Below are 25,509 nucleotides of genomic sequence, written 5' to 3' on the forward strand. Positions count from 1 at the left end.
AACTCGGGCTGTGTTCCAATTCTGGACAGCATCGTAGACAGTCTACGCTGACAGCTTAGAAGACAGCATCGAGCTCATGTTGTCCGAGAAATGGAACGCGTCTAGAAGACGTCTACGCGACGTGATGCCACCTAGCGTCGAGAAGAGAAAGCTAAGAAAAACAAACGTAAATGTTCTTTCTTTAGCCTCTTTGGTGTTCAAACCTATGAAAAAATTAACGTAGCTTACATTGAGCGCCTGGAAAAGCGCCTACTGGTGTGCAGACGACCATACCGGCGAGATCCGAGCTACGCGAGCATTGCGCTGAGCCGCCATCTTGTTTGGACAGCAAAGTAGCCTGCATCGTTTTTGTCTTTCTCGAAGCTGTCTATCTTACCGGCTACGTGAGAATTGGAATGGGACTTAAGATGGCCGCTGTCCACTTAGCTGTCTATTTAGCCGTCTACGGTGAGTATTGGAACACACCCTCAGTGTAACTGTGCTGACTCGTCGGGATGATGCCCATTGCGGTGGGGCTGGCTTGCGGATGCTAAGCTACTAAAACTTTGAAATTATAGTTGTGGCGAAGCAATTGATACTGTTTAACGGTTGTGTTCTCCAGCGGCTCCTAGTGGGTCGTCCTCTTATAAACGCCGCTCGCTCTCGGAGCCCGTGCTTTGGCCTTGACTGTCGCCATAGCGAATTGTCGCCGAGTCCCGTCCAATAAACCGCTTAACAAATTGGTGGAGAGTGCTGTGCTCCGATTCGATGCCTCTGGAGCTTCGATCCCGTACCCTACCAGCTACCATGCCTCAAGACGCCGCCCAGCAGACGCCTCCGCCTACACCGACCTCATGTCCCGGTGTCCCTCGTATCCGCGACCCCCCAGTCTTCACTGGCGCAGATGGGACCGACGTGGAGTACTGGCTCGCGATCTATGAACGCGTGAGTGTCCCCAATAAATGGGACGAGGCAGGAAAATTGAACAACTTGGTTTTCTACCTCGCAGGTGTGGCCGGCCTGTGGTACAACAACCACGCATCCGATTTTACGACGTTGTCCGACTTCAAGACCGCCATCATCAACGTGTTTGGCCGCCCTGCCGTCCCAAGCTGCAGGCCGAACAGCGTATGCGAGAACGAGCTCAGCAGGCCGGCGAAACATTTACCAGCTACATTGAAGTCATCCTCGATTTGTGTAAGAAAGCCGACGCCACCATGTCGGAATCTGACCAGATGAGGCACATTATGAAAGGCATCGACGACGATGCCTTCACGATGCTGCTCGCCAAAAACCCCAGCACAGTCGCCGAGGTCATCACGCTCTGCCAGAGCTACGACGAGCTGCGCCGGCAGCGGTCGCTCTCCATCCCGCGACGCCGAGCTCGCTGGCTTGTCCACCATATCCGACCACTCCGCCTTGCTGGCAGACGTGAAGTCATTCGTGCGCGAGGAAATTGCGCGCCAGTTCTCTCTGCTGGACTTTGCTCAACCTCAGTACGTTCAGCAGCCGTCAACCACTCTTCTCCCTCCCCTCCGTTGAGCGATTGAGCAGGAAATCGCGGAGGTCACGCCTGAGTACCGCCAGCACCATCCGGCTCCTGCACCACTCAGTTACGCCCAAGTTGTCGCCAGGACGTCCCCAGTAATACCTACGGCAGCCCCACACAGTCACGCCGAAGCCGCCGCTAGACATCAGTCCTTCGAAGCGGCTGTGCCGGCTACTTACGCCGACGTCATGCAGAGGCCACGACTGCAGCCCACGATGCAGTCATACCAGTCGCCATCCCGTCAATCACGTCGTGCGCCATGGGCGGGCCCTGCTCCAGCAAACCGATGGCGCACACCTGACAACCGCCCCATATGCTTCGTATTCGGTTACGCCAGCCACGTGGCGCGTTATTGCAATCGCGTCCAGCCGCCTCAAGTCGTGTCGCCCGTCACCAGCCAGTCAAACCGCACATTTTACGCCCCACCTACGCCTCTGTCGCCGACGTCACGCCAAGCTTCATCTACACGGCGCTCTCCGTCTCCACGACGTCGCTCACTGTCGCCGATGCGCCCACGTCCGGTCGCACGCGACCAGGAAAACTAGTCGTCGCAGTCCAGGAGGCAGGGTTGCCACTGACTTTCGAGTAAATGTCGCCAAACGAAGAGCAAAAAGTCGCCAAAAGTCGCCATTTTTTTACAAATGTCGCCAAAGAAGTCGCCATTCTAGATATGTGCGGCATACCTAGTAATAAATGTTTCCACTCACGTATAGCCCCGTAGAATACAGTACCATCCAAGACCCTGAAATTATGTTGACGTTTCTCAATGCCAGTCGTTTCGCTCGCTTCACCATGGGAGTGCATAGTGCTACTTCGCCGACTAGCCGCAAGATGTGCGTGGTGGCGCAAGGGTGGATGAATGAAACGCTCATGATATCGTTCCATCCCTGTCCGCTCGTTTCAAAGGTAAAGGTGTGGTAAACCTTGGGCGAAAATCGTGAAAGCGTTGTTTGTAGTCAGCTTTACGTACCCTTATATGAATTAAAAGTATTAAAAGGTTTATTGAAGGTAACACGACAGCATTCTTACAGGAACCGATCATTAGTGAGTCTTACACCTTTTCTGTGTGAACTAATATGATACCCGACGCCACTGACCCTTTCTTATAGTCACCTATATCTACACGCGGCAATCTGATGCGTTATAATGATCAGGTAGACAGTGTAAAACGTTACATAGCAATTGTTTTCATTGCACACGCTCACCGAGAACAGTGGAAAATGCCTCAATAAATATTTTTTTATTGCACGAATAGCCGCGTATCCGCCTCTCTTCGCTATTCCAAAACAGTCTTTACGAGCTGAATTGGGGGTACTGCAACAGTGAATAAGTCGCCAAGCTATTCAGAACAGTTGGAGCTTTGGCGGAAGACATGGTCGGAACAGGCGGCCAACCCGTCGTCTAGCCCCTTCAGAAGCGAAACTTTAGAGAAGCTTGAAGCACCTAAAGCCATAAACTTAAAGTCAAACACTGCCCCCTCGCGGTTTGCAAGGCAGTCCGCTGACTTACATTTTGCTAGAATGTCGCTGGGGGACATTCCAGTACCTCCTGCATCTAGATGAATTGAGGAGATACACACGAGTTACAGGACGGACATACCGAATGACGCGTAATATGCACATACTACTCGTGGGTCTAAACCCAAGAAGAATACAGCGAATGTTGCCGCTCAATCGTTGGGAAGACACTGAGCTTAGGTTGCATAACTCAGTGGAGACATAAGCCGAAAATCGCCAAAAATTCGCCATGTCGCCATTCGTAATTTTAGGTCGCCACGGGCCTCTCAAATTCGCCAATTTGGCGAAAAGTAGCCACCATTGGCAACCCTGCCAGGAGGCACGGGCTGCGACGCTATCGAACTGCGAAAGCCCTCAGCGAAGCCCATCGAACGTGATAGACGTGTTTGTCGACGGTGTTCCCGCATGTGCCCTTGTCGACACCGGAGCCGCCGTGTCCGTTATGGACCAAAAATTGAGCCGATTACTACGAAAAGTGAGGACGCCACTTTCTGGGATGTCTCTCCGTACAGCCAGCTCCCAGAGTATTCATCCTACAGCAATATGCACAGCTCGCGTCGTCCTTCAGGACGTTGTGTACGACGTCGAGTTCATTATAATTGCTACATGCTCTCACGACGTCATCCTGGGATGGGATTTTCTCTCCCGCCACGACGCCGTAATTCATTGCGCACAAGCCAAAATCGAACTCTCCCCGTTCTCAGATCTGACGCCGGCAGACACTTCATCGGTATCGAGCAAGATCCTCGTCAAAGACGATACCAAAGTGCCTCCAAACTCGTCGACGGCTGTGTCAGTCGACTGCGCCGGTCTCTCCGACACCATTGCACTCATTTCGCCATCTGACCACGTTTACACAAGGAGAGGCTTGCTGGTACCTTTCGCGACCGTCCAAGTCACTCAGGGCAACACCGCTATTTTTGTTAACAACCCATCTCCATACATTGTTACGTTGGTGCGAGGGGAATGTCTTGGCAGAGTGGAACCCCTCGAAGACGCAAAAGTTATGGACGTACCCGATGACACGCACTGTCCCAGTTCCGGGACGCTCAGTGCTGTTTCCGCGTCCGAATCGTCACCTGTTGATGTGTTTAGGTCCTCCATTGCTGACGACCTCACATCGTTCCAGCGTTCCCAACTTCTGTGCCTGCTGGAAGAATTTCGTTCTTCTTTCGATGTCGGGCAAACTTCTCTCGGCCGCACTTCCGCTGTTACGCATCGCATCGACACCGGCGCCCAACCACCACTGCGGCAACGTCCATATCGCGTGTCTCCCGCAGAACGGCGGCTCATTAATGAGCAAGTCGACGATATGCTCCGACGCGAAGTTATTCGGCCCTCGGACAGCCCATGGGCGTCTCCCGTTGTTCTCGTTGCGAAGGACGGTTCCGTGCGGTTCTGTGTGAATTACCGACGGCTCAACAAGATCACTCGCAAGGATGTTTATCCGCTGCCGCGAATCTACGACGCGATTGACAGCCTGCAAGGAGCCGAATTCTTTTCATCTCTAGATTTGCGCTCGGGGTACTGGCAAGTACCCATGGCGGATGATGCTCGACCGAATATAGCCTTTGTCACGCCCGACGGCTTGTACGAGTTCAACGTCATGCCGTTTGGTCTGTGTAATGCGCCCGCGACCTTCGAGCGCATGATGGTCACCGTTCTGCGCAACTTCAAATGGCACACGTGCTTGTGTTGCCTGGACGACGTCGTGGTTTTCGCTCCGGACTTCTCCACGCATCTCCAACGTCTGCGGCATGTTTTGACGCGTTTGCGCAACGTCGGCCTCCAACTGAACCTGAAGAAGTGCCGATTTGCAGCACGGCAGCTGACATTACGTCGTTACGTCGTGTCCAAGGACGGAATCCTTCCCGATCCGGCCAAGCTTCGGGCCGTGGCCGAATTTCCCAAACCTACGTCCGTAAAAGAACTGCGCAGTTTCGTAGGACTGTGTTCGTACTTTCGACGCTTCATACGAAACTTTGCCACCATCATATCGCCGCTGATGAAGCTCCTTGGAAGTAACGGACCCCTAAATTCGTGGTCGTCCGAGTGTGACGACGCGTTCGCAAAGCTCCGTCATTTGTTGACGTCTCCTCCCATACTACGCCATTACGATCCTACGGCCCCAACGAATGTACGCACGGACGCCAGTGGTGTAGGCCTCGGCGCTGTCCTTGCACAGCGCAAACCAGGGTTCCCCGAATATGTCGTGGCATACGCAAGCCGTACGCTTACCAGAGCCGAGACCAATTACACAGTCACGGAAAAAGAGTGCCTGGTGATCATATGGGCCCTTACAAAGTTTCGACCTTATTTGTATGGTCGCCCATTTGATGTCGTCACCGACCATCATGCACTATGCTGGCTGTCGTCATTGAAGGATCCCTCAGGCCGTCTCGCCCGCTGGGCACTTCGCCTGCAGGACTACGATATCCGCGTGCTGTACCGCAACGGACGCCAGCATGCTGACGCCGACGCCCTCTCGCGCTCTCCCTTGCCTGACGACAATGCCCCCTGCTCAGTATCTCACATGGCTGTTGCTTCAATCAACGTTCACACCATCGCTACCGAACAGCGCAAGGATAAATGGATCACCTCGCTGATCGTCTTGCTCACTGATCCGTCGGCAACACCATCCACTCGCGCGTTGCGTCGTCAAGCCCACCATTTCGCCGTTCGTGACGACCTCCTGCACCGACGCAATTGTAACGCCAACGGCCGCCAGTGGCTACTAGTGATACCCCGCAGTCTGCGTTCTGAAATATGCGAGGCCTTCCACTCTGATCCGCAATGCGCGCACTCTGGGGTATCCAAAACTTACCACCGCATTCGACAACGATACTTCTGGCGTGGGATGTACCGCTACGTGCAGAAGTTCCTTCGCTGCTGCCTCGATTGCCAACGCCGAAAACCTGCAACGCACGTGTCGCCAGCAGGTCTACAACCATTACCTTGCCCTAACCGTCCGTTTGGGCGCGTGGGCATCGATTTGTATGGACCACTTCCTCTGGCTTCGGCTGGTAACCGCTGGGTCATCGTCGCTGTTGACCATCTAACGCGATACGCCGAAACCGCCGCCCTCCCAGCGGCTACAGCGCGCGATGTTGCCTCCTTCTTACTACGCCGATTCATACTGCGTCACGGTCCACCCCAAGAGCATCTCAGCGATCGAGGCCGTGTCTTCTTATCGGAAGTCGTGGAAGCCATTCTGAAAAAGTGCCATGTTGTTCACCGCAATACTACTGCTTACCACCCGCAGACGAATGGCCTAACCGAACGCTTTAACCGCACGCTCGGCGACATGCTGTCAATGTACGTCGCCGCCGATCACACCAATTGGGATGCCATTCTGCCCTTCGTCACCTACGCCTATAATACCGCCCCTCAGAGCACTACTGGTTTTTCACCCTTCTTCTTACTGTACGGAAGGCACCCGTCGCACACCATCGACACGATACTTCCATACAAGCCGGATCCATCTGAGTGTGCGCCTATTTCTGCACAGCCAGGCTTGCTGAAGAGTGTCGCGAGCTTGCCAAGACATTTACGACGCAGGAACAACAGCTGCAGAAGAGCATTCGCGATGGCACCACCACTTCTGAGCCCACGTTCCTCCCTGGAGCGCTCGTATGGCTCTCGGTCCCTACCACTGCAAGTGGCCTCTCTTCAAAACTGCTGCCGAAATACGAAGGCCCGCATCGGGTCGTCGAGCGCACATCCCCGGTCAACTACTTGATCGAACCCATCGAACCAGCTTCGGACATGCGCCGTCGAGGGCGTGTCATAGTCAACGTGGAGCGCCTCAAGTCCGACTATGACCCACTCATAGTGACGAGCTGTTAGGTCGCCGGACGGCTTCCTTTTCGTACGCGGGGTAATTGTGGTGAAGCAATTGATACTGTTGAACGGTTGCGTTCTCCAGCGGCTCCTAGTGGGTCGTCCTCTTACAAACGCCGCTCGCTCTCGGAGCCCGTGCTTTGGCCTTGACTGTCGCCATAGCGAATTGTCGCCGAGTCCCGTCCAATAAACCGCTTAACATAGTAAAATACTTATACTTTACACGTGTTGTCTGACTCCGCCGTGTCGAGAGCGTTAACAATGCATACCAAGGAAACGTAACGTGTCCCTTTTGCGATGTTTCAAAATAGTGTCAGCACTCCTTAGGAGGGGCTTGACCAATTTTGGAGCATAAATCCAACATACATGCGCCTTTTGAAATCGCAAAGTGAGGTCAAGAAACTGAAGTTCATCTTTATTTTTGGGAACCTCGCACGTGAACTGAAGCTCATGGCCCCTTTCCTTAAGCGCTTTGAGAATATTTGCCACACTACATACGCTACTATCACTTTTACCAAAAATAAGTAATCGTCGACATACCGAAATATGCGCATAAACCAACCCTCACAATCGCGCTCCAGATCTCGGTCAACCTCACTTAACAAAGTATCAATCAGAACCGGGCCAACTCTGGAGCCTAGGCAAACACCTGAGGCGTGAAAAAACAAATCTCCTTGCCACTATACAAAAGTAGGATCAAGGTGAAAACAGAGAAGTTCGGGAAAACTTTGCACGGAAATACTGCACTTTTGAAGAAACCGGACTTCGTTATTCCGGTCAGTAGTAGTTTCCTTAACACATTGTAACAGAAAGTTATGGGGCGAAGAATAGAACAAATCTTGGACATCAACACTGAAGACAGTCATTTTTAAAGGGACACTAAAGAGCAAAACGATTTTTCTCATATTAGTAAAGTACTCTTTCACGATACGAAAAACACCACGCTTGCTGCGAGAACACGCTTAGTAAGCGAGAAAACGTAGAAAAACAAAATGTGGGTGGCGACGCCGCCTTGAAGTTTCCGCAGCATTCGCCCTGACGTCACATGTTTTCACGGCGCTTGCTAGAGACTACGTAGTTCCCATGGAGGAAGGAAAAACAAAGGAGGTAGCATGACGTCACGCGAATGAAGCCCACCGTGTCGGCCCAACACGTGATCAAAACGTCAGAGCGCGCGGGTAGGTTTTAGTACTACCGGTGAAGTTCCGTTTTTGAACGTCCTCTGTGAGCCGGCCGGTCTGCGCCGAACAAGCGCGCTTCGATTAAAAGTACAGTGTTCTAAAGCTACCGGGTGCCATACCAGAAATCTCGGCAAACCTCATTTCTTGCGTGATCTTGACGCAAAAGGTCACGTGTTGGGACGACACTGCTGGCTTCAAAGCGAGATGGCTTGCCAAGGCTGGCTGCTTGACGTAATGCTATCTCCTTTCTTTTTCTCTCCTCCATGGTAGTTCCTAATCGGTAAAAATGAAGGATATTGTTCACTGAGGGGGCCATACACTTAACATGCCAAGTTTGGGGTAATTTTGTTGAGCCAATGGCGCCAAAATACGATAAATACACTTTGAAATCCCTGACATCACGCCGCGAGATTTCGGCGTGAAATTTAAAAATGAAACTTTGAACTTGATTTTCTCCTTTATTAATAAACCTATGATGGCGAAATTAATGACGTTAGAGTTCGCATAGCACAGTGTATCGATGTAAACCGATTCATTGTTTCTCTTTAGTGTCCTTTTAACACGAAAGTGTTTTATGCCGGGGTCCACCAAGACTTCAGTGACGTATTTCCGTCACGGAAATGACGTCGGAAAAATTCACACGATCAGATGGCAAAGAAAAATATTTTCTTCAACCGGAGTCGAACCCACGAGCTCTCGGATCCCGACAAGCGCCAACAGATGCCGGCACGCTATCCACTGCGCCACAGTCACACATCCTGGATGCTTTACAAACGCGTATTTTCTATCTCACACTTTCCTCTCGCGGTGCTCTTGGTCGGCGGGGTGGTGTCGGTGTCTGGGAGCAGTAAAATGAAGTATTGCACCAGGACCGTGACCTCCGCGATGAGCTCCCGCGTCGTTGCTACGCGTCCGTCCCATTCGACGCGTTTCCAATAGGAGAAGTGCAATTTTGTTAAAGCCTTACGCACCGCGAGGTGGCGACCTTAGCCCAAGCGTCGGCCTCGCTCATAGCGTTCATCTATATTAAACGTCTCTGAGTATAAGCGTGCGCAGGGTTCCCCTTCAGGGGGGGGGCGAAGGCTCGTCGCAGCGCCCCCCTCCCTATTATGTCAATGTATGCGGCTGCCTTTGCGCCCCTCTTCTCGCCCCCCTAGAATGTATAGGGCTGACTTTGCGCCTCCCTTCTCGCCCCCTTGCCCCTCCCCGCCCCCCCCCCCCCTGCGCACGCCTATGTCTCTGAATACTGCGGTAAGGGGTGTGTATATAACGCTCGCCGTTAGCCACCCGTACGATCTGCCCTTTGTGGCATAGTAGTTAGAGCCACGCGCGGCGGATCGAGAAAGCGCGGGTTCGATTCCGCGCTTCCGAAACTTTTTTCGGAGTTATTTTTCTTTGGGACTTTTATATTATATACATACTTATACATATACGCAGCATGACGGCGGTGACGGCGACGGCAAAAACCAGCCGAGACTGTCCATATAATTGCTATCGCAATAAAATAGCTCTGCGACGCACGCCTGCCTCGCCTGGCTGTAACACCACGTCCGGCTAGGGTCTTCAATACCTCTTTTAACATACCGCGTGATGGCGACCTTAGCCCAAGCTCTGCGTCCAAGCAGTGACGCTCTTTTGGCTGTCACACCACTTTCTCTGATTACGCTCTTACCGTTAACTACTACAGATACAACAAAGGTTTGTTTCATGGACAAACCTTTGGACGTCAGTCGTCGTGATGGAGATGTATCGCCAAGCGTCAACGTGGGTGCATCCACATTAAACGGTGCTATAGTTGCCAAACACCATTAGACATTGTGCAAGCTCTCTTATAGGTTGTATTCACTGAGGACACGCCCACACTGGCGCGCGGGCTGATGGGAAGGGCGTGAGCTGCTTCCGCTTCCGTCGGCCATGATCCTGGCCACTTCTTGAAGCTGTTTCGGTGCGTGTGGATGTTCTGTGCGTCAGTTCGCGAAGCAGCAGCTGACCATGTTCTGTTGCAGTCTCTGAAATCATGGTAAATTGCGCCGTCTATTGACGTAGCAATAGGTCACGGCGAAAGGACAGCGTCAACTTTTATGGAGCCACGTACAACCAACGCAAGAATTGCGGAAATGTGTTGTGCCGAGTGGTTCGCCGCATTGTTCGCTCTCGAATCAACAAAAGTTGGACTAACTACGAAGTGTGCAGCGCTCATTTCATTGCTGGTGAGTACAAATTTTGGTTCCAAATGTTACACTTGACGCATTTTATGCTTCAGAGCGTCTGTGTTTGTTGTCCCGTCACCACGCCGCTTGGAGAAGGGCAGTTAAATATCTGGTTGGCTGGGTGTTTACGTTTGCGTAGCCGCATTTTTATTGTTGTAAACGACACTAATACATAATGTCAGCGTGCACTGGCGCAGTTGCATTTTTTCGCTCCGCTTGCGACGTCTCTCCTGTAAAACGTTCGCTCTGAGATTTGCCTCGGTGACTGCTTCTCACTTCAAGAGGCGGCGCTGGCGTACTACAAGATCTGTAATTACACTTGTATTACTCACTTGCAGGAAAGCCATCCTTTTTGGTGGACGAGACCAGCTCCAACTGGGCACGAAGTCTTCGGGAGGCTACGAAAGCAACCCTAAAGAATCCTTGATGTCGGAAATTTTCACCGTCGGCACACGCTCGACGTCGAAGTGCAACTCGCCCATGCCCAGGAACTGTGGTTCAATACCGCCGCAAAGCTTGAATTTTTCCACGTAAAGCTCCAATTTTTTCCAACCTGCTCCCTTGCCGTCTCGTCCAAGCTTTTGCACATTGCGCTCATAACTGATTAAAGGCGTATCGCCCATCACTTCGCAGCGTTTTCGACCGCGTTCGTCGAGGGTTATCCTGCGGTAGTTCCTAGTAAACAGCAACAATTCCTGTCCTAAAAGGGCAGCACCTGTCAAATCCCAGATAAAGCAAAACACACAGTGTGGGGCACTACTACGGTCCCTAGGGACCGTAGCACTACGGCACAGACGCCATACAGTGGCCAGAATCATGGCGGACCGCCCGAAGAACGGCGTCACCATAGTTGCCAGCGCTGCTCACAGCATCGTGGTGACGTCATGTGAATACAACCTATATCAATGTACAGTAAATATTCAACTACTTCTGTAAAGACATGTTTTACTTTCGTGTCATACCAATTCCTATGACGTAGGGTCAACCATGTTTTAGGGGCGAAGCTCCTTAAGGCGGCACCCGTTCGTCCCTCGTCGTGGTCGTAGTAGTGAGTAACAAGTCTTACGCTTTGACCTCCAAGGTGGTGCCGGTGGGAGATTTCTCCTGTGCGTTGTTGAACAATAAAAAGTTCGCAGCGTGCGCGTTAACTAAAAGCCGAATTCTTCTGTCTCTCATTCCCCATTAGCAGCCATTGGCATGTTCCAGTAGGAAACGTTAGTAGAAGTAGAAGTGTAAGTGTTAGCTAAAAGCCGACTTCTTCTGTCTCTGATTGCCATTAGCAGCCATTGTTTACCTCCAAGGTAGTGCCTGGTGAGATTTCTCCTGTGCGTGATTAAACAATAAAAATTTTGTTCAAAACGCCGTTGATTGATGAAATAAACCAACGAAAGGCGCCAGATGTTTTGTAAAAGCAGAACGAAAGAACGCCAGATGTTTTTCTTAAAGTGTAGTAGTTGTATTTAGCCACCTCGCCCGATCGTCAACGGGCGAGGTGGACCGGCAACGGCGCGAGGACCCTGCCGTACGAGAGTTAAATCACACTAAAAGACATACTTTGCGGGCGATACACTCTAGTGAGCTTTCAACTTTTCGTCTTAATGTACATGATAAAGAAATTATTTCTACGAAAAACGCAAGGCACACCTTGAGCAATATGTTTGGTTTTGGGACGCTAAATGGAACCATGAGGCGATGCGAAGCCGGAGCACTTGCACGATCGCGTTCCGTTGGCTTTCGTTGGGCATGCTACCGACCTCGCGTCGTGGAACGCGCGTCCTGTCTTCCCTCTAGCCTTGCCTTTAATTCGCACAGGGCGAGCGGGGAATGCGGTCGCTCTTGGCGCTCTTTCGCTCGGGAGCGGACTTCTTCCTTGCATTTCACCGATCACAAGTGATAATGAAGGGACCACGTAAACCAACAGTACAATAAATGTTTGATGTTTAATATATACACGATGTTTCACACTCTTTATATTATGTACTGGGCGCATTTCACGGAAGAGTTTCACGGTTTACAGACGATTCCCTCCGTAGCTTCGCCCCACTCATCATCATTCACCCCGTGGATATGCTGTGATTTTTAATAGAGCGCCTGCTTTTTTAACAGATACCGGCTTGTATACTTGCAGCCGGTATCTTGCTTTGTTGTCGGATCTCAAGCTTCAGCACCTGAGGTCTTGAGCGAAGAATTGCAAAGGCCTAGATTTGCAGGTTTTCTTCACCACCAAGACGCACAAAACTGAAATACCCTGTCGGGCAAATGTGTCGGAGCAAGGCTCGCGGCAGCATGTTTTTAAGGTCCTGATTACTCAATAAATCAATAAACTCTTCTGAATTGCTGACCAAGAACGGATCCACACCAACAAGCTTAGGCGGACCTGCAAGAGCTGAGAATAACATGCTGCCGACAGCCTCTTCCACACATTTGCCGACAAGCTATCAGGCGCTTGGTGGTGAGAAAACTGCAATCAGGCCTTTGCAATTCTGCCAAAGACCTCAGTGCGAAGCTTGAGATCCGACAACAAAGCAAGATACCGGCTGCAAGTATACAAGCCGGTATCTGTTAAAAAAGCAGGGCGCTCTATTAAAAATCACAGCATATCCACGGGGTGAATGATGATGAGTGGGGCGAAGCTACGGAGGGAATCGTCTGTAACCGTGAAACTCTCCGTGAAATGCGCCCAGTACATAATATAAAGAGTGTGAAACATCGTGTATATATTAAACATCAAACATTTATTGTACTGTTGGTTTACGTGGTCCTTCATTATCACTTGTGATCGGTGAAATGCAAGGAAGAAGTCCGCTCCCGAGCGAAAGAGCGCCAAGAGCGACCGCATTCCCCGCTCGCCCTGTGCGAATTAAAGGCAAGGCTAGAGGGAAGACAGGACGCGCGTTCCACGACGCGAGGTCGTAGCATGCCCAACGAAAGCAACGGAACGCGATCGTGCAAGTGCTCCGGCTTCGCATCGCCTCATGGTTCCATTTAGCGTCCCAAAACCAAACATATTGCTCAAGGTGTGCCTTGCGTTTTTCGTAGAAATAATTTCTTTATCATGTACATTAAGACGAAAAGTTGAAAGCTCACTAGAGTGTATCGCCCGCAAAGTATGTCTTTTAGTGTGATTTAACTCTCGTACGGCAGGGTCCTCGCGCCGTTGCCGGTCCACCTCGCCCGTTGACGATCGGGCGAGGTGGCTAAATACAACTACTACACTTTAAGAAAAACATCTGGCGTTCTTTCGTTCTGCTTTTACAAAACATCTGGCGCCTTTCGTTGGTTTATTCATCAATCAACGGCGTTTTGAACAAAATTTTTATTGTTTAATCACGCACAGGAGAAATCTCACCAGGCACTACCTTGGAGGTAAACAATGGGCTGCTAATGGCAATCAGAGACAGAAGAAGTCGGCTTTTAGCTAACACTTACCTTCTACTTCTACTAACGTTTCCTACTGGAACATGCCAATGGCTGCTAATGGGGAATGAGAGACAGAAGAATTCGGCTTTTAGTTAACGCGCACGCTGCGAACTTTTATTGTTCAACAACGCACAGGAGAAATCTCCCACCGGCACCACCTTGGAGGTCAAAGCGTAAGACTTGTTACTCACTACTACGACCACGACGAGGGGACGAACGGGTGCCGCCTTAAGGAGCTTCGCCCCTAAAAAATTACACCATCTCCGCTAAAGGGGACCATGAGGCGATGCGAAGCCGGAGCACTTGCACGATCGCGTTTCGTTGGCGTTCGTTGGGCATGCTACCGATCTCGCGTCGTGGAACGCGAAGAGGGGACGCTACGCGCGTCGTATCTTCCATCTAGCCCGGCCGTTAATTCTCACAGGGCGAGCGGGGAACGCGGTCGACAGGCGGGCGAGAGGGGGCAGCGTAGGAGAGGAGGGAGAAGGGGAGGGGACGCGCATGCGCTCGAGCTCATCGCGGCGTTGCGCAGGAGAGAATTTCGGCATGTCTAGCCCGCGTTTCAGTGGAAGAGTGGAAAGGGGGAGGGGAGGAGAGAGGGAAAGTGGAGAGGGAGAGTGGAGAGGGAATGTGGAAAGGGAAAGTGGAAAGGGAAGGGGAGAGGGAAAGTGCAGAGGGAAGGGGAGAGGGTGAGTGGAGAGGAGGTTGTGGAGAGGGTATGCGCATGCGCAGTAAGGGTGGTCACGGACCGCACACCACCACCACCACCACCACCACCACCGGATTGAGCTCCGCCTTAAGATACTTCGCATCTAAAAATGCCCCACCTCCCCGGAAATGCGAATGCATTTCTTGCGCCGAGAGTACATGGCGTAGTAATTTTAATGACGTAAAGTTGGACACATCGACGCGCTCAAGTGTCTCCCTTTTGGGCGCCTCTTTCAACGAACGCTTCCTACGTGCGTTCGTAATCACCTCAGGGATGTTGCCACCGCCTTCAATGCAGCACAAATGCGTTTAGAACGCGCTGTTTTCGGGCTGTGCCAAGGCAGCACAAACGCTACAAACGCGTTTCAAACTCACTGCATTGAAGCGGTGGCGCAGGGAGGAGAGAGAGCGAACGGCGAGAGAAGGAGCGGCGAAGCACTGCACCTACCCTCTCCTACGCTCTCTCCACACACGCGGGAGCTCCGCCGAGCTCCCGCGATGCGAGCGCCCTCACACGCCAGAGCGCGCTCCTCCTCTCCACTCACTCTCCGCCACTCCGCCCGCACCACCTGCTCTGGTTGCTAAAGGCGTGGGTAAGCGAGCGCGCCCGCAGCTGTTGCTATGGGAGAGGGAGTGAGAGCGGAGAGGCGCGCGGACACCGACGCCTGACATAGCCCGATTAACCCCCGTATTCAGAAACGCTCCTTCACTTCAACTTGACTTGCCACCGCCTTCAACGCGTTTCTAACGCGCTGCCTTTAGGCTGTGCCAAGACAGCACAAACGCGTTTCGAACGCGCTGTCCAAGGCGGTGGCAAGTCAAGTTCAAGTCGAGGAGCGTTTCTGAATACGGGCGTAAGAAATGCATTCGCATTAAAAAGAAAGCCGCCAGGGGCATGAGCGCGTTGAACTCTGGCTCGCGCCTCGAGCTCTATCCGCGATGCGCAGCGCCTATAGGGGCGCCACTGAAAGCCGCGTAGCGGCGGCCGTTGGAACCGCATGCGGGCCGCGTAGCGGACGCCTCCTTTCACTGCAAGCATGACGGAAGTGCGCGCGTGCGATTGGCGCTTGTGCGCGTCCCTGATAATTACTTTTGCGGCGATAGTGTGCGCAAAGGAGCCGCGCTTTATAATAGTGGACGTGTGTCCGATGTAACAGCTGTGTGGGACGACAATGTCGCTATACGCGCCAAGTGTTTGCCACAGACTAGCGTCAACAAGCTTCCTTACGAAGTGGAGCTCATCGTAAGTACACCGCTTTCTTTACAACGTCCCAATCACTAATGCCTGCATGCGTTGACGCATGAACCAACGTTTTTTCTCGACACAGTAGCTTCGTTTACGTGCCATGTGTTTCTATAGTAGATTTTGAGGGAGCGCTGTCGCGCCGGCGCATGGATTTCACGGGTGCGGCCACGCGAAGGGTCAGCGTTGGTAAAACTTTGAAACCAGCACGATAAACTTGCGAAAAAATATCTCGGCAGCTTGCGCCAGTGGCGCGGGACTGAGTCACTGCGGAGCTGGTGGTCACCTAGCTTGTCATAGCAGCTTGGCTACGTATTTGCTGGGTGTCTTCAGAGAAGAACGTCGGTGCATGTCCGTCGACCCCCTGTAATTTCGCTGAAAAAAAAATATATTTTGTTGTCTTCACGAATTCGTTTAGCTCTTCGACAGCAATTTGTTCGGGAACAAAATTTTCGTCAGAATGAGATGCATCCAGAGATTCTACGGTGATCTGTTTGAAGCGGTTGAAACAGTTCTGGCACAAAATGTCGGTTTCTCTGGTGGATGAGGCTTCTTCTGGCGTGCGCCTTCAGGAGGAGTGGCGTCTTAGCCGCGCCAGACAGACTGGCGCCGGCGCGCGCGCAGACTCCGCCACTGTCGCGTGCGGCTCGCCGCTACTGGTCTGCACGTTCGGGAGGAGTGGCGTCTAGCTTTGCCAGACACACTGGCGCCGGCGCGCGCGCAGCTCTTCGCCTTCTGACACTGCGCCTGACACTTTCGCCGTTGATAAAATGCTGACTGCAGATCCTGGAGTTCTTTGTGGGTTCCCAGGGGCTCCCATCCTCTCTGAAATGTTCATAAGGTTACAGAAAAGTGGAAGAAGCAAGGAATTAATTAAAAGAATACATATTTGCAATATTCACAGTTTGAAAGCAAATGCTAAAAGTGGTCATATATATTGCTTGAAAACCAAGTGCTTTACTGAAGTCCATGCAATTTTACACACAAAAAAAAGCAACCAGTAGCTAGCACCACTAGCAAGAATAAAAAAAAACACACGAAACTTTGAGGATCGACCCCACGCATTGGGCATGCAAAATTTTTTACAGCGAAAGCTGTTATGAGATCATTTCACCGGCCGTTTTTGGTGCCGTAGTTGTCCGCCGCCGCCGCCGGTGTCCGTAACCAGTATCGCTCGAAATAAGAAAAAAAAGCTAAATAAGAAAAAAATTCCAGGATGGAACGAGGTTCGAACCTGGGCCCTCTGCGTGGGAGCCCAGTATTCAACCTCTGAGCCATGCCGGTTTTTTTTTTTTTTCTTTATTGACTGAGCCATGCCGGTGCTTGAAACTGCTTTGCAAAAAGGCGCTATACAGGCTTCATGTCGGGAAGGAACCACATTAGCATATGCAATATAGCGTGGTAAAAGAGTAGAATAAGCACCAAGCGTCGCACAGCGCGAATTTTGTAACCAGGCGTCACACAATGCGAATTGCGCAACGAGTAGGTTGTTGAATGCTTCCAACCCATTACAAAGAGCTCTTCCATAATTCTTCATCGTCATCACGCACAGCATCAACGAAGTGCGCATAATGCCTTACATGCGTTTAGCAGGTACCACGGCTGTCTGTAGAATGACGAAAAATGGCACAGTGCCTACTGCCCTACTTCTCAAAAATTACAATGATTTATAGCGTAGTGGGTTCCTCGCAAGTGCACTTCTGTTGGTTGCCAAGGAAGCCCATAAGGCTCCCATGATCCATTTCCTCAGGGTCTCAATAAAGTCAATTCTCTCTCTCTCTCGCTCTACGTTTCTCTGGTTAAAGTGTGTTATAAAGCGTGGTGGGACAGTTAAATAACGACCGGGCGTCACACATAGTGCATTACGTAACTAGTGGGTCGTTTAAAGCTTCCAACCCATTACAAAGGGCGCAACCATAATTATTCATCGTCATCAACCGCCGCATCAACAAACTGCACATAATCGCTTACATATGGTACCTCGCTTCTCCGCAGAACAACGAATAATGTCGTGCTGGGTGCTTCCAAACTTCCCAAAAATTACGCTTTGTTGCGTAGTGGGTACGTTGCTAATGTACCTGTATTAGTAGCCACAGGAGAGTTTATAACAGGCTCTAGAAATGCCGCTCTTCCAGCTTTCGCTGTGACTGTGCTGCGCTTTCCGCGCAGGCCTGGCGTTTTTTTCAGGTGTGATATAACTACAATGAAGCAGCACCAAATAACATATACTCACCAATTACATGCTAAAGAAAACAGCAACCAGTAGCTAGCACCACCAGTAAGAATAAAGAAAAGAAAACACGTAAGTTCCATAATCGGCTCCACTCAGGCGTGCGCAGGGTTCCCCGTCAAAGGGGGGGGGGGGGCAAATCTCAGCGCCCCCAGGCCCCACTAAGTTAATGCAAGAGGCAGATTTTGCACCCCCCCCCCCTCTTAGGCAAATAGGAAAGCCCCCACGCCCCGTGAGCACGCCTATGGCCCCACTCATAACGCAGCTTGTGTAAAGCGAATGGGTATTAGTGGAATACATCAAGTGTGTTTTTATTAGCATGAAGTCATGTTACGAGGCATTCAAAGGAGGGTTGAATCGGTTGAATGTCCTGTCAAAAGCCTTCAGTGCGAACAGGTGCCAAGTTTTACAGCCAATATGCATACAGTTGAGGCGAGCGCACAGCGAACATTCTGCACCGGTGATCGCATTCCAGTGCCATCATTAGGTAGAATGCAGCTCATTTCGTGCAGCACACGTGTGATTCCACGGCGCTTTTGTAAAGGAGCCGCACCTGCCCCACATTCTCTGGCATAGCGCTTGACAATGCAGGCGAGGCGACCAAATGTAAACGTAGTAGCGTTCGCTGAAGACGTAGCGACATAAATGGAGAAATAAAAACACGGTAATCGTTCTAACACTGCCTAAAAAGCGCGATTGCTTACCTTTTGCGTCGGACAGCCGCAATCCACCGTCGCCGTCGCTCTCGCTCATGAAATAGCACCGGAAACTTGTAAAAGTGCGTTCCTGGCGAGTTTTTGTATGTGTTTGAGCAGCCGACAACGCAGCAGGTATTATTCGACATCGCTGAAGCCCGAGAGAGTTGTTAAATCACGTTGAAAAACACATCCATCCGTGCACTGGCGTAGGCGCTCGCTGAAATACTGTTCGCCGGCCCGCAAGCGCTTCCGAGCCATGGCGGCAGATGGCGCGGTCGGCGCTTTGCGCATCGCCTATAGACCCTTTCGCTGTTTACAAACACAGCTGCTGGACGGCTTCACGTTTTGTGCGCCGGCGTAGCCCAGTAACATTGGCAGGGAACAAAAGCCTCAACAAGTAGCCCGCACATTTTCAACACTTTTATCCCTGTGTCTGGCTAAATATTTTAAATAAATATTCTTCTAAGCTGCAAACACAGCATTACAAGAGTTAGACCTTCACTTTAGGCGCCTTCCTTTTACTTGAAAGCGGAAAAAGTGTCTTTCCTTACTCTGGCACAACATAAAAAACACGCTTTCTGCTTCGGCTTTAAAGAATGATAATTGAAGTGACCGGAAGTTTCTTGGGGTGCAACACGTGCTGCTGCTATTGAAATTTTGATACCGACCGAAAAGGCAAATAAGCATGAGCTGCGCGAAAGGCGCGGCGCGGCGACTGAAAAATGATTATGAAGGGCGATGATGATGGCGCTACAATTCCATTCACTCGCCGCAGAGTCAAAAGACGGCGAGAGGCATCTTAGGCTACCCGCGTATCATCGGTGGTCTTTCTGGGAAAATGTAACTGTTCAATGCACTCATGAGAAGACCCGTTTTCTGTTTTGCTTTGTTTCTTTTTTTCTTTTTTTTATTACTGGCCAGACGCTTTCGCCTTTCACAACGGAAAAACCTTTACACATACGGGCATTTAAAATTACGCTCTAAAAACGTCCTGCAGCTGTCTCTGAAAATACAAGGGGGGGGGGGGTAATATATAAGCTTTTCAGGCTTGCAAGGAACAACGCCTCACGAACCATGGTACACTTTCGCATGGGTTAAGTTCTGGAGCCAAAAACGGCATCTAAAGTTTCCTAGTTGCGCCATGAACGGTGTCGTGAAAGCAGGCCGAGCTTATAAGAATAATGACACGTGCTCAACATATTCTCATCATTAATGCGGATGAAAAAAAAAATTACGTTAGTAACTATGGCATTCAGGATGCGTTGCGACAGTGTCCTGGCATCGATTAATCTGCTGGTGCGCGCATTTTGTCTGGGACAGTGCCGACACGCATTCCACGAAGCTCAATGGGATTATAAGAGCCTTTTGGGCTTCCGTCGCGATAATTTGTTCCCTGCGCGACATGCGTGCACAAATGTGCAAGCCATTTAAGTTATCCGAGACTGTCTGATAATTAGTTACTCTTTCCAGTCTTTCTCAACAAACTCTTCCATAACATTTTCTTTTGAGTCGAATCGTGCGCATTAATAACCGCGCGCACATATTTAGACGCTGTAACGAGAAGAACAAAAGCGCGCCAGCGCAGGACACCCAGAAAGCAGTAATCTGAAAAAAGAAAGAAAGCTTCATGAAAAGCGAGAGCACGAAAGATGCAATACTTCACCTGGCGTCCTTCTTCTTAAGTCGTAAGAAAACAAAGAACTTCCCGAGCCATGCGAACTGCTTTTTATTTTCCTGTCTTCTTCACAAGCGAAACCGTTAACAACGCGGCACTGCGAACGCTAACTTTTACGCCTTAATAAATCACTAAACATTGACAGCCTTTCTTGAAATATTAAGGCCACAGGGTAAGGCAAAATCTAAAAAAAAAACACATTTTTTTCTTTACAATTTTGAAAGTGTATCCTTTTGCGCATATTTTTCATATTCGTGCTTTTCTTAGGAAATGAATTTTGTGGCTGAAAAAGAGCTTTTTCGAAAGCGAGTAGTTTGTGAACACGCACCCCAGACAAGACCCTCGTATGTGGCGCTCCGTGCCTACCGTCAATTTATAACAGAACAATAAATAAATCTTCCTCAACGAAGGACAAAATGCTTGTATGGAGTCAGCTGTATGTAAGAAATGTTCGCGTAAATTCTAAGGCAATCAGAAGACGCGGTGTGCTTTTCAAATGCGAAGCATTTCTTAGCGAACTTCTGCGACTTTGAGCGTATCTATCTATCTATCTATCTATCTATCTATCTATCTATCTATCTATCTATCTATCTATCTATCTATCTATCTATCTATCTATCTATCTATCTATCTATCTATCTATCTATCTATCTATCTATCCGAATACGACTTTGTGCTCTCCTGGTCGCTTGGTTAATCGAATGTACACCAAAACTTGTATGGCGTAACATGACTGTATGACGAACATAAATGATAAGTCATAACATGAAAATCATGACACGCATGTCATGTACCGCATGATTTACATGCCACGCTCATGGTGCGCTGGTGCCCGTTTTGCTAGCTTGGTATACACCAAAATTGGGATCTTGCGACGTGACTGTGTGCCTAACATAAATGACACGAATTAACATGAAAATCATGACACGCATGTCATGTACAGCATGACTCACGTGCCACGCTCATGGGGCGCTGGCGGCCGTTTCGCCAGCTTGATCTATCCCGAAATTGGTATTGTGCGACGTGACTGTGTGAGGAACATAAAAACACGAGTTAACATGAAAATCATGACACGCATGTCATGTACAGCATGACTTACGTGCCACGCTCATGGGGCGTGAGTGCCACGCTCATGGGGCGCTGGCGGCCGTTTCGCTAGCTTGATCTATCCCGAAATTGGTATTGTGCGACGTGACTGTGTGAGGAACATAAAAACACGAGTTAACATGAAAATCATGACACGCATGTCATGTACAGCATGACTTACGTGCCACGCTCATGGTGCGCTGGCGGCCGTTTCGCTAGCTTGATATACACCAAGATTGGTATCTTCCCACGTGACTGTGTGACGAATATAAATAACATGAGTTAACATGAAAATCATGACACGCATGTCATGTACAGCATGACTTACGTGCCACGCTCATGGGCCGCTGGCGGCCGTTTCGCTAGCTTGATATAAACCAAAATTGGTATCTTGCGACGTGGCTGTGTGACGAACATAAAAACACGAGTTAACATGAAAATCATGACACGCATGTCATGTACAGCATGACTTACGTTCCACGCTCATGGTGCGTGCGGCCGTTTCGCTAGCTTGATCTACCCCGAAGTTGGTATTGCGCGACGTTACTGTGTGACGAACATAAATATTAGGAGTTAACATGAAAACCATGACACGCATTTTCCTTAGTGACATACAGGACGATGTATGCAGCTCTTTGCTGGCTGCTTCGCATTACATCGATTCCCACAGTGCGTGGGATCTGCCGGCTTTTTTTATCCGCATTTGTTCTTCGGAGCGCGTCTGTTCGAACACCTTTAGCTCGTAGCTTCATTACACCTTGTGTCTGTCGCGCCTGTCAGTAAGTTGAGATGCTGCGGGTAAATAAGGTTTTCGGCAAGCGCAAATTTCGCGGCAACCAATACAGTTCTCTTGTAAATGCGAATGTATGACGGTGACGTACTGAGGTGCCGAACGCTAAACCTGCAAGCTCTTCGTTGTCGAGCCTCGAAGCATTTTCAACATCCTTCGAGGGGAATCGCGTGTAGGTTGACAAAGGTTACGCTCTAAGGAACATGAGTATTATTTGTGATGCAATTAGGCAGAAGTGTGCGTACAAACTGTGCGGTGGAAGCGTCTCAGAGCATCGGAATTGCGTCGCACAGTGGTTGCTGTCTTTGTTTAGGCTTCAGAGTCTTAGAGATTCCAACATTTAATGCTGTTCTTTCGTTTAATCATGACAGTATCGCACATGCAAAAATTCTGATATCATTAAGATTGCAGCCTGGCCAAAACAAAGTGAATTTTCTGAAAGACGTTGACCACAATCGGCAATTCATTTCGGATAAAGCTGCACGACAGCTCACGAAAGAAACAAGGCAAGCACGACGACAGGCTCAAAAGTGAAGAAATGACTTCGGCTATGGTTAAGTAGCTCGTAGCTACTGAACAAAATAGTTGAACTGTGTTTGCGACAAAAGATGTTCGCTTTTCAGCTGTTTTCTTACATTAAACTCTGTTATCTCAGAACCATGTTTATTATTACTTAGGTACCATTATTTCCTATGTATTCCAAGATAACCAGTTGATTATTTCTCCTTGTATTTTGCCTAAGTGCAAACAACTACTCTACCGCAAATGAAATTATGCACTTCAAAGTTTTTGTGTCACAAATTTTGAAAGATTCAAATTAACTCAACATTTAGGTCCCAGTGGTAAAAAATTCACAAAAATAGTAATGTAGTGAAATTTTAATTAATCTGGCGCAGATACAAACGCGCAAAATTTGGAATAACATGATATACGTATTGTGTAGATACCCCTTTTAGTTACCCCTGTGCCTTAAGCAGGCGTCAAGGAGAACGTGAGCGCGGCTGTTCCCGGAAGGATGCGATCGATGAAAAGCACATATTGTTGGACAATGGTGAAGCGATGTGGGGCGCATCCACAAATATCGGCGCGAAGAAATCTAACTCGAATATTCGTTCTCTGCGATGACGGTGATTATTTAGCCTTCAGCTGTGCTTTGACTGCAGTGATTAAACGCTTTCGATGGAAAATACCCGTTGCGATTGCGCCGAACAAACACAGCTGATGAAGTGTCTAGTGGCAAACCGGCAAGGTAATAAACGCGAGAAGAACGAGACAGAGTTTGCATATCCCGCATTCTACGAATATAAATTTTAGACTAAGCATTAATAAGCTATAGCTGGATATCAAATATTGTGAGGGGGTAAGCAGGATGCTTGCTGATTTACCTGTTCGTTTACGTAAGACCGAGGCATGAGCGTAACGACAGCATGAACCAAGGCGACAGCAATTGTATCACCATCGCATTGATTGATTTTGGTTGAGTGAGTGAGTGAGTGAGTGAGTGAGTGAGTGAGTGAGTGAGTGAGTGAGTGAGTGAGTGAGTGAGTGAGTGAGTGAGTGAGTGAGTGAGTGAGTGAGTGAGTGAGTGAGTGAGTGAGTGAGTGAGTGAGTGAGTGAGTGAGTGAGTGAGTGAGTGTACTCCGGCGAAGAATAGTTGCAGCTTCACCGCTCTGACGCACACCGATCCAGAAGGCGGTGTGATCTCGGCAACCTCATGTGCGTTGTAGCTTTTGTAAAGGCTCAGATATACTCCAGCGTAACGTCGACGCGCGCGTGCGCACGTCATGGCGACGTTGCGTCAGCAAAAAATGCTTCGCATTTAAAACAGCCCTTTATATTCCGGCGTCGGCTGACCGCCGACGCGGCCGACGGCTGCTGGCGCGTTCGGGCGTCGCTCGGCTCCGAATAGATCCTGCTGCATTTCGCGCCGGACGCGCCGGACTCGCATGTACAGAAACCTGCTTCGCGGGCTGTTTCGTCGGTTCCCGACAGGTGGCGATGCGCGTTCTTCGCTTAACTGCGCATGCGCTCCTCGAGATGCGATCGCACCGGCGCGTTGGAGCCGGCTCGACCGTAGCGGAGACCGATTTGCGCCTGGCGTAGCGTCACCGGCTCGGCGTGACGAAACGCAACGTCCTCGCGCGCTCTCGCGTCGGAAGTCGGAGTATAACAGAGCCTTAAGCAACGTTGTCGCTACGCCACGTGGAGGAGTACGCAGTGCAGAGCGATGCTGGTAGGCAGCTATGTGCCTGTGCTCTTGGTTTTTCGCGGGAAATTGTTCTCACTCATGGGGAACCTAAAGTACTCAATCCTATGCAATTTTGTTATTTATTGTTCGCGCTTAATTTGCAATGTAGCTCTGTCGTAAAACCTACATGCGAGTGACATTCAGTAGAACAAGCCGCCAATAACACCTAAAACAAATACTTTGAATGGGAAGTACCAGCTAGTTCGCGCATGTATGCAAGGCGAATGTGACTGTTCAACAACTAATGAAGTGTTCTTATCCTCCGGTATTATGGTTTTGTCCGCTTTGTCGCATGGCGCGAAGCGGCATCGGAAACCTGCATCGGAAACCTGCCCACCCATGTTGGCAAAGGAAATGAGCTTGAGTCTCATCGGGTCTCATTTATCATGAGTCTCATTGGGTCTTCGATAAGTGCACGGCAAAAATCAGCCTTTCAAATAGGTAGTTTCGCAAATCAATCAAGCATCAAGTCGAAAGGCAGGGTACAGGTAGCTGTACCGAATTGCCGTTTTCTCTTGCTGAATGTTTTAGGCGGGAAAATACGTACAAGACGCCTCTGTCGAGCACTTATTTGACGTACACAATCTAAGCAGACGCAAGAAATCATACACAAGCGAGAAAGACAGCAGAATTGAGTTATCCGAGCAAACGGCTATGTTTGCGAAGAGGTGGGGTCTGCGCCAATCCTGCTGCATATTTGATAGCACCGCCGAGAAAAAGAGACAGCCGACACCACTGAGAACACTGACTGTTGCCGGCACGATTCAACGTCTTCTCGGTGCCATGTAGCAGCGGAATAGGGCGGTCCTTATGAATTTTACACACCTATTTGTCAGGAAAAAAACACGCACAGGGAGTGCGGACATCGTGGCTCCTTTTTGGCAGCGTACGTGAAGGGACTGTACTCCATCCAGTGCAGCACCCAGGGGAGCTATTGCAGAGTGGTGGAATGGAAGTGAGCTAAGTAGGCCCACGTCAGCTGCCTAAGTGGTTTCAGCAGGCCCTCTCTATGCCATCGTGATTCTCGAAAAAAAATCTGGCTCTTACAGCCCGGCAATTCGAAATTGAGCTGTATATAGAGAGATAAGAAGACAACCTAGTCATATCTGCGGGTGCCTGAGGTTTGTGTTAAACT

Source organism: Rhipicephalus sanguineus, chromosome 2 (genome assembly GCF_013339695.2).
Source record: "Rhipicephalus sanguineus isolate Rsan-2018 chromosome 2, BIME_Rsan_1.4, whole genome shotgun sequence".
In the NCBI taxonomy this organism is placed as follows: Eukaryota; Metazoa; Arthropoda; class Arachnida; order Ixodida; family Ixodidae; genus Rhipicephalus; species Rhipicephalus sanguineus.